Below are 10,833 nucleotides of genomic sequence, written 5' to 3' on the forward strand. Positions count from 1 at the left end.
AAAATGCTATCCTCCTGCCCAGCAATACTAAAGGCTCTTCTCTAAAGATATTACAAAGCTCTTCATTTTAAATATAATTGAAAAAAATCTCAATTTAGAAGAGTCTTCGATTAACAGAATATTTCCAGGTAATTTAATTTCCTGGCTTAATTGAACACTAGCCAGGAAAAAAACCACTTTTCCATGAATACACATTGTCCTAAAGTATTCAGAACATACTTGCTTGACTTCCATGATCCCAATTTAAATTTTCTTTGATTAAGTCACCATCAGTGTCTCAGGATGACTGACTGTTCCAAAGTGTTTCAAATGGCCCATGCTATTCAATTCCAATCCCCTCAAACATCTATATTTTTGTCAATTGTCTACTAAATTAGGCTGTGAAGAACAACTCCTAGCAATTCAAAACCAGACCAAACAGACAAATTATTACCCCTCTTATCTACAATTAACCAGCAAAAAACAATCTGGAACTGGAAGTATGGTTCAGGCGATAGAGCAACAACCATGGTCAAAAAAATCCAAGCGAAGCACAAACTCCTGAGTTCAAGCCCTACCTTACACACATACACAGACAGACAGACAGACACACACACACACACACACACACACAAAACAACTATAGACATGAGAGTATTCCTTTTATATTTCATATGCGTTGCACATAGGACTAAAGCTCATTGTTGGATTAACCAGGCTCTATGTAAAATATTTTGCTGTTGTTAATGCTTCCAAAATTGTTTAAAAAAGGCTACATGAGTTTTCATTACTCCAGTTCTAGGACTTAGAATTCTGTTCATGTATTACTTAGCAGGAAGCTCACACTCTGAAAATGATAAGCTGGTGGCCATTATTGTTGCCCAGACATCGGAGACCATTCATATAACCCTATCACCTATCTTTTCTAAGGCCATGATCAGCAAAGCAACATGAAGTAACATTAAGCATAAAATACAATGATATATGCTCTATTCTTGTTTCATTTTTTGTTTATGTAGTACCAGGGATTTGAACCCAGGGCCTCATGCATGCTAGGCAAGCACTCTACCACTAAGCCACAGTCCCAGCCTTATGCTTTATTTTTATCAGCAGAAAGACCACACTGTAAAATAACTCAAAGAGGAATAATCTGTAAACATTGCTTAATCTTAAAAAACAAAAGTCTAGTAAATACCTAAGCCAGTAACAAGATTGTCCATTCTCAAATGCACTTTGCCTAACCATATGCACTATAGTTTTCAGTTTTAAAAATAGTTATTATAAAGGTGATATATAGAGGGGCTACTGTTTCATACAGTACAGTTCTTTTGGACAGTATCACCCCTTCCCTTGGTCTCTCTGCATTGTACTTTATAAATTGGCAACACAGATCACAGCACAAACTGTGATGTTATGGTGGTTACCAGGTCACTGTGCAATAGGTATTCTTCAGTTCCATTATAATCTCATGAGACCACTGTCACATTCGTGGTCTGCTTTGAAATGTTGTTTTATATATATGGCTCATAGCTGGATAATTTTGTTAAGGTCTTGGATTGTAATGACTAGTGAATTTAAAAATAAATGGAGTAACTGGAAGACTGGGAGACAGCAAAGAAGCTTCCAAAAGAGAGAGGAGGCTACAGGAGGATAACAAAGAACATGAAGAGGGAAAGTGCAGAAAACAGAATCCAGGAGGAGAAAAGAAATGCATCTCTCTGCCTATTGCAAGCAATGGTGAGCTGATGTCTGTTCAACAATGGCTCTCCACCAAAGAAGGTACAAGCCTGCTGTGCAGTGTCTGCAGAACTATAAATGCAAGCACAACTGGCTCTTTTAAACTATAGGCACTGGCTCCAGGGACTAGGGGAATAATGACCAGAGGGATCAAGATGGTCAGCACCTTTGGGTGTGGACACTCATTTTCGACATTGGGTCTTCAACAGTCTGGAGAACTAAAGGCTCCTGAAGAGTACTGGGAATGTGGCTGCCCTGTGGTCAGGGGGAAAACATGGCTTGACCAAACTACAGCTGAACTGTATGGAACCCCCTTCAAAAAATTACCTTCTAATTGCCTGGCTCGAATGGTAGAATACCAGCTGATGGTGAAAAAAAAATCTTCAAATAGTTTTGCTAGAGTGTTCCAATTTAACATGTCCATTCAGGTATAGAATGAGTCTTGATCATCCTTTTCCCTTTTTACACTTTCCTCCTCACCCCACCAGTCTCATGTAGTTTCCTTCATATGTATATTAAGTATTATGACTACATTCCTCCACTGTTCCTTTATTCATTCACCTGCCTTTCATTATTAGCCCCCAGACTTCCCCTCATTCAAGCCATACTTTTGCTCCTGGACACTCATTTTGTTAAACTGTTAATGGTTCAAATGGAATTTTACTCCTGCATGTACTATATGTTATGCAACTTGAGTAAATATGCATGTGAGCCTGTGTTTCTATTTTAAGGCTTACAACTACATAGGAGCCATGTGCCCTTTGGCTTCCTGGTCCTTGTTTATTTCATCCAATGTAATTTTTTTTGATCCATCCATTTCCCTGAAAATATTTTCTTGACCCACTTGTTGGTTGAAGAATATCTGCGCAGTTTTCATAACTAATAGTGCTGCTATGAGTGTAGGTATGCGGGACTGTTATTGTACTCTGATTTGCATTACTTCAGATAGATGCTTAAGAATGGTACCATTTGATCATAAGGTAGTTCTATTTTAAATTTTTTGAAGAACTTCCATACTGACTGCTATAGTGGTTATACCAGTTCACATTCCCACTGAGGGAATATACTAGTTTACATTCTCACTGTGGGGTATCTTTCCCCCACAATCTTGTTAGCATTTGTTGTGGTTTTTGATGATTGCCATCCTGACTGGAGTGAAATGGAATCTGAATGTTGTTTTAGTCTGCGTTTTCTTTATGGCCAAGGATGTGGAACATTTCTTCATGCATTTACTCTTTGTACTTCTTCCAAGGAATGTCTAGTTAGCTCCTTGGTTTATTAATTGGGTTACTTATTTTGTTGAATCTTTTATGCTCATTGTATATTCTGGCTATTGGTTCCTTGCTGGAGGTATAGCTGGGGAAGATGTTCTCCCCTTCTGCAGGCTGTCTTTTAAACCTGGTACTGACTTCATAATTCACTGTGCGGAAGCTTTTTAGCTTGATGCAGTACTATTTGTTAATCCCTGCTTCTATTTGCTAAGATACTACAGTTCTATTCAACAAGCTGTTTCCTATGCCAGTAGATTGTAGTATTTTATTTATTCTGTTTGGTAGAAGTTTTAAAGTTTCAGGTCTTATGTTAAGGTCTTTAATCCACATTGAATTGATATTGGTACAGAGAGACAGGGGTCTAATTTAAGCCTTTCACATGTAGACATTCATTTCTTACAGCATTTTTAAATGATGTATATTTTAGGTTCCTTTGTAAAAATAAATTAGTTGGCTGTAGATGCATGAGTTTATTTCTGTCCTTCTAGCTTATTCCCTTGGTCTTCAGGTTTGTTTTGGAGCCAGTACCAAGCCGTTTTTGTTATTATGGCTTGATAGTATAATTTCAAGTCTGGTATTGTGGTACCTCTAGTATTGTTGCCTTTTCACTCAGGATTGATTTGACTAGTTGAGGTCTTTTATGGTAAGGTATGTTTTCTAGAAACCTACATCTCTGAATGGGTTCACAAGCTCCTCAAATATCATTGCTTAGTAACTGTACTTTATTGACTATTTCTACCAAATCAGAAGACTCTAATCTATAGGAAGGTGGATAGTAAAAAGTTGATTATTCTGGAGACAGTTCTAGGTATGAAGATCAAAACTGGATCCGGAATGGGGATGGGACTTCTTGGTGGACCAGTTTTCAGTGTTTTATCTGATATTGGCTTAGGAGCTTGTGATACAAATAAGCCACAGGTCCAAGTTCAATGGAAAAGCCAAGTGTATTCTTAAGCTTCACCTGTTTCATTCAGCCTTAGCAAGTATTTCTTCATGTTCTGTATTCCTGCATTTGGATATTAAATTATTAATACCCAATGTTCATGTTTTAAATTATTAGTACTCTAAAACTGAATAAGTTTAGAAAAGCATAACACATTGAGAAGCTAATTAAACCCTTCTCACAATATATTCCTGTGCTATTAGGACAGAGTTGGACAGCATGTTTTTCTGTTTTCTGGGTTTTTATTTGTTTTGTTTTGTTTTTGTGTTTTGTTTTGTTGGTAGTGGCACTTGAACTCGTGGCCTCCCACCTTTTTTGGCTTTTGTTAAATTATTTTACCTTATTGTTATTATAGAGATGATACACAGAGGGATTACAATTACATGAGTCAGGTAATGAGTACATTTCCTTTCATACAGTGCCTTCTGTTCCCTCACTCTCTTCTAGTCCCTCCCTCCTGTCTCCACCCAAGAGTTGTGTAGTTCGCTTTCATCAGTGCCCAGTGAGTTACACTGCTGCACTTTTTCACTCTTTTTCCATTGATTTCTGTGCTATCCCCCAGCTTGACTTTTTAAGCCAAGACTAGTATACTATGTGTTGAGCCACACCTCCACATTCAGTTTATTACTGGTTTATTTGAGATAAGATCTCATGGAGTTTCTTACCCCTGCTGGCTTTGACCTTCAGTCCTCAGATCTCAGCCTCCTGAGTAGATAGGATTACAAGTGGGACCCAATAGCACTCAACTTGTTTTCTAGATTTCGGGGGGGGGGGGGGGGGCTTCATGACTCAGCAAGGACACATTCCCAAAGTTGGCCAGTTCTAGGAAATGGAACAGGTCTTCCCAAGGAGTCTACTTTGTATGTGAGTATGTGTGTTTTGATCCTGGGACTTGAACTCAGTGCCTGGGCATTGTCCCTGAACTCTTTTTTTTTTTTTTTTGGCCAGTCCTGGGCCTTGGACTCAGGGCCTGAGCACTGTCCCTGGCTTCTTCCCGCTCAAGGCTAGCACTCTGCCCCTTGAGCCACAGCGCCGCTTCTGGCCGTTTTCTGTATATGTGGTGCTGGGGAATCGAACCTAGGGCCTCGTGTATCCGAGGCAGGCACTCTCGCCACTAGGCCATATCCCCAGCCCGTCCCTGAACTCTTTTGCTCAAGGCTAGTGCTCTACTTGTTGGGCCAAAGCTCTTCTTCTGGCTTTCTGATGGTTAATTGGAGATAAGAATCTCAGGACTTTGCTGCCTTAGGCTGGCTTCAAAACCATAATCCTCAGATGTAGGCCTCCTGAGTAGCTAGTCTTATAGTTATGAGCCACCAGGGTTCATCAAGTCCACAGTTAATATGCAAGCCTATATAGTTACAGCTCACCTCCCCATTCTCCACCTACTCTCTTCAGTCCAGGCCATTGTCTTTCACCCTAATCATCCCAGGGCCACATACAAGAGTAGGCAAATGTAGACAGTTCCCAGGACTGTGTTCTCTTCTTGACTTCCACTAAACTCTAGATCCAAAGTGGTAATTAATAATAATAAGAAGAAGAAAAATAATAAAGAGTAGAAGAGAAGGAAGAGGAAGAAGAAGATGAGGAAGAGGAAAGGATAGAAAGATATGATTATATAGAAATGCTGTTTAGTCAGGAAAACAGCAGAAGAGAGAAAGGGTTTAAAGCATAGGATGATGGGTATGTGCAGGAGAGAGAGAGACAAAAGGTGTGTAATGAATTATACTACAAACTGTTAAAGGTGAATTAAGAAAGTGGAACAAACGGGGTGCATTCAATCAAGTTATACACATATATGAAAATATCACAAGAAAACCCCTGTGTACAACTATTTTATACTAACAAAAATAGAATTAAAAAATGGCTCTTGCCTAGGCCCATCTCCTCCCCTCCCTTCTCTGCGTCCTTTTCCACTTGGCACTTCCCTATGTAGCCCTACATGGTTTTCTATGCATCTTAGGAACTGGGAGGAAAATGAACTTGCTTTTCAAAAGTAGTCTTTTCCTGATTTGTTGGTTTTATCATGCATCAATAATAGTAAGTCCTACCTTTTTTTTTTTTTTTTTTGGCCAGTCCTGGGCCTTGGACTCAGGGCCTGAGCACTGTCCCTGGCTTCTTCCCGCTCAAGGCTAGCACTCTGCCACTTGAGCCACAGCGCCGCTTCTGGCCGTTTTCTGTATATGTGGTGCTGGGGAATCAAACCTAGGGCCTCGTGTATCCGAGGCAGGCACTCTTGCCACTAGGCTATATCCCCAGCCCCCTACCTTTTTTTAACATAGCCAATATTGTAGGTTAGCTACAGGGAAAGGATGCTAAATCCAACCCTCTTTTCTAGTCACCCCATGAGTTCTATATCCACCTATGGCCACTCCTCCTTGGAGGTAATCAGTGGTCAGTTTGCAATTAGGATTCCCCCCTAGGAGTAGAAATACTCCCTGCCAATTCTAACCAAACTGAGACTTTTGCAAAATGGAACCCCTTGAGCCCTTAGCCTGACCCTTCCTCAACACTTACTTGAAGATTCATGCATATTCATTGTATCTCATACATATACTTAAATCTATGGGGTAGTAACCCTTACATGCACAGATCCCTTTCAAGAACTCTGCCAAATCATGATTGCTCATTTCCTGAAGATCAGCCCACCACCTCTACTATAATTTCATCTCATGGTCCTTGAGCCTTAGAAAACTGCAATATGTAACCACATCTTTGTTCTTAAACACCTAGCTTAAGCCCTCTATTCTTCTAAACAGTGTACTTTCTCTCTCTGTTTGAGTCCTTGCTTCACCAGTTTGTGTGTGTGTGTGTGTGCACATGCACACATGCACGTGTGTGTATACATATATACATATATCTTCATTTAGTTTTTTGTTTGGGATCTTTACCTCTGCAACTATCCACTGGTAATAGCATCAGGATTTGATCTCAGACTTTGCACCTTCACTCAGCCTTTGCACTCATGTCTAGTGCTCCACCACTTGAGCCAAATCTCTAGTTCAGATTTTTTGCTAGGTAAATGGAAATAAGAGTCCATATGACTATTCTGCCCATGTTGGCATTGAACTTTGATCCTCAGATCTTAGTGTTCTGATTATCTAGGATTACAGGCGTGAGTCACCAGTGCTCAAATAGTCCTCTTTCTGCTCTTAATAACAAATTTCAACTTCTCTACAAACAGATTATCTGTTGATAAAGACAACCTGTGCTAGGTGTCCTTGGCCACACACAGTGTCTAAAGGAACAGCGTTTGATCAGAACTTACAGGACTGACACTACAGACTGTGTATGTTTTCCCTGTTGTCAGTCTGCAGAAGATATAATGGTTTGAGTAACAGCAGCCGTCATGTGCCATTAGGACCTGTCCCCCACTCACATCCTACAGCCATCTAGGACAAAGGTGTTGAATCATCTAATTAATATGAATTACTCATGTTTCACAAAGATGTGGATTTCTTTCATGTCACAAAGGCTGACAGTTGATTTTATTTAAGTAATTATGATTTGATTTGTCTATTGTGTTCAGCCAAACAATTTCTAACTTTATTGTAAAAGAAATCATTTTATTTCAGTTTGAATCATCCAATATTTTGAGTTCAATTTTGTCAATGTACTTAAGGTGTACAAAATATATGTCATTTCATCACATTACTCCCATGACCAGTGTGAATTAGAAAATAGCTTAACTTGTCTTTCAAGTAAAAAACTTGGTAAGTACCCATACGATTTGCATATTTGATGCTTAGGAAGTCATTTCCCTTCCCTTTTGTGTAGTCTTGGCAAACTGACAAGAGACTTATTATATTGACAATTGTCTATTTCTCTGGACCATAAGTCAAGCACAGACCACTCTGCATGGCAGAAGTCAATGGTGTATAAAATTACAAGTTACCATTCTGATACTGGTGGTTGTTTTTTTTCCTGCCTTTATGTGTCTTTGAAACTTGACTTAGCATATAAAGGGAAAACGCAATTTAAAATACACAAGAAAGTACATACAACACACATGAAATTATACCAGCCAAGGTGAAAGTCACAGTGTTAACAGAGCTGTCAAATGAAGTGACAAAAGTCCCACCAATGCCAAGCACTGGGGCCTCAGGTCTGTAATTCTAGTTATTGAAGGGGCTGAGATCTGAGAATTAACATTTGAAGCCAGCCCTGGAAGAAAACTCTGTGAGATTCGGATCTTCAATTAACCAGCAAAAAGCCAGAAGTAGAGCTGTTACTTTAGTGGTAGAGTCCCAGCCTTGGGCAAAAAAAAAAAAAAAAAAAAAAAAAAAAAACAAGTAATGGCACCCAGCCCTGAATTCAAGACCTAATACTTGCACACACTCAATAAAGCCTAATCAGTTCTGGAGTGCCTGCTGAGAATTCAACTACTAGGAACTTGCTGGAGCTTCTATGAAAATCAACTCTTTTTTTTTATTATTATTTTATTTGGTACTGATACTGGGGCTTGAGCTCAGGGCTTAACACTATCTTAGCTTTTTTACTCAAGCCTGGCACTCTACTATTTGAGCTACTTCCAGCTTTTTGGTAGTTAATTGCAGATAAGTCACTAGGATTATAGGAATGAGCTACCAGTGTCCACGTTTAGGTTACTTTTTTATTTTTGTAAAATATATGGGAAAATGTTTCACTGCCTTATGAAACAGTTCATGGACTACTGGTTTAGCCAGCATCTTGAAACAGACTGATATTGGGGTAAAGACAACCAGCTCCAGGACTCTAGAATCATTTCAACCCAGTTGACTAAGTTTGTTGCATAATTTCTGCAGTTGAATTCATTTTTGGTTAGCAATAGTTGGGAGCTGGGGATGAAGTTCAGTGACCAAGTACTTGCCTCATATATGTATGACTCTGGATTCTATCCCCAGTATTGGAACAAATCATTAAGTGAAGGGTAAGTGTGTGTGTGTGTGTGTGTGTGTGTGTTTTAATTGGATTCTTGCTAAGTACCTCAGGCTGGGCTTGAACTCTAACTCTTGTAACACAGTCTGTGATTACAGGTATAAATTATCATATGCAACAGGAATTTCTTTATTTTATATTTTTGTCAGTCGAGGAGCTTTAACTCAGGGCCTGGGTGCTGTCTCTGAGCTCTTTTTCTCAAGGCTAACACTCTACTACTTTGAGCCACAGCTCTATTTCCAGTTTTTGAGGGGTTAATTGAAGATAAGAGGTTCACAGACTTTCCTTCCTGGGTTTCAAACTGCAATCCTCAGGTTTCAGCTTCCAGAGTAGCTATGATTACAGGCATGAGCCTGTATACTATCTCATGTTGTCGTTTTTAATTCAGTTATCATTAAATTTTAAACAGATAAGACTGAGAAGGAAATGGCAATCTTTGAGAACATAAACCAGAGTTAATATATTAGTCAGGTTAAGCTGGTTTTTGTTCCAATAACAAACAACCCCAATAGTTTCAGTTGTTTAAAACAGCAGTAATTTCTTTCCCCCTCTGGCTCTGCTCATATCACAGCTTGGACCTCACTCAGAAAACCAGGTCAAGAGAGCAGCCCTTCTCTGGAATATACTGTCCTTGTTTAAGAAATTGCTCATTTCAGGACTCCCTGGACATAAAACTACCAGAACTGAAAAAAAAAAAAAAAACCTTCAGTAGACCACAGGCTGCCAGGAAATACAATCCTAATTCCTGGCTGGAAAGTGGAATAGTAGGGAACTTTACAGTTCTCCATCAGAAGCAGTTGGGTGGGTTCTGCTATCCCATCAGATAAATATTCATGAGACTCTAACTGACCTAGAGCATGGTTCAGCTTGTTGAGAAGGATCAATGATGAAGTTAGGATAAATAGTTTGGAAAAAAAAATCATTGTTAAGGGTATTAAAATCAATTTTTCCTGCATAAGAAAACATGTAAGTGAAAACATAAAGGTCAGCTAAACAGTAATCAAAAGGATTTTGAAGAGGGAGAAAGAGTGTTTGGGATTTAAGTAACTTTGAGGAAGCTTCTTAGAGGAAGTCATTTGGGGACGACTTCAGTCTAGGAATTTCAGCTGGCAGGAATGAGCCAGAGAGAAAGGAAGAAAGGACTTCCAAGCAGAGGAAACAGCCCAAGCAACACAGCACATGTTGACACATCTAGATTGTGTGTTGTTGATTGTATGGCAACAATGATGTCACTCACAAGTCCTAGCTCCTAGGTGCTTGCATTCCTGATATGTGTCCTAAGGTTGAAGGGGGAGTATTTAGGGCTATTGTGTCATCATACCTAACTCTGGGATTTGTTTTATTGTTGCTGTTGAGTTTGTATGCACAGAGCTACTTCTTCTCCATTAGCCTCTTCTTAGAAGCTAATGGAGTTGTTCAAAAACATACTGCAAACAGTATGGTCTGGACTTCTGGAAAGAATTAACAAGACATTTCACTTGGACATACTACCGCCTTGTGGTCCTTAACAAAGAAACTTCTTAACTTCCCTAAGCTAAGCTTATTAAGAATGGCTCCATCTATTTTCTATACCCCAACTCTCCCCTACCACATCATTTGATGCAAAGACTCTTTGAGGAATTATTAAGGGAAAAAATAATAATGATGATGACCATGGTCACTATAACAATGGAAATGATAGCTTCAGAAGTTCAAGATACATACTTGCCTCTGAAGTCATCAAAACAGCATGGGTAAAGACTTCTTTAGTCAGAAAAGGTCAATGAACATGGAAAAGTGAATGAGAACATTCTGGAAGGGTGCAAACAAAAAAGTATGAGTATATATGGCCAAGTGAAAAAGGCTGCTGCACTGGCTGAGCAGAGACAGGCCTTGGATCAAAGAAATCCCCTAAGTCCAGCCACACAGTTTCTACTGAGTGCTTAGAGATGAGAGGCTCTGGCCATCAACCACATTGTCATTGTACCCAAGGCAATAGTGAGTCAGCAG

The sequence above is a fragment of the Perognathus longimembris genome, chromosome 1 (assembly GCF_023159225.1).
Source record: "Perognathus longimembris pacificus isolate PPM17 chromosome 1, ASM2315922v1, whole genome shotgun sequence".
Lineage (NCBI taxonomy): Eukaryota > Metazoa > Chordata > Mammalia > Rodentia > Heteromyidae > Perognathus > Perognathus longimembris.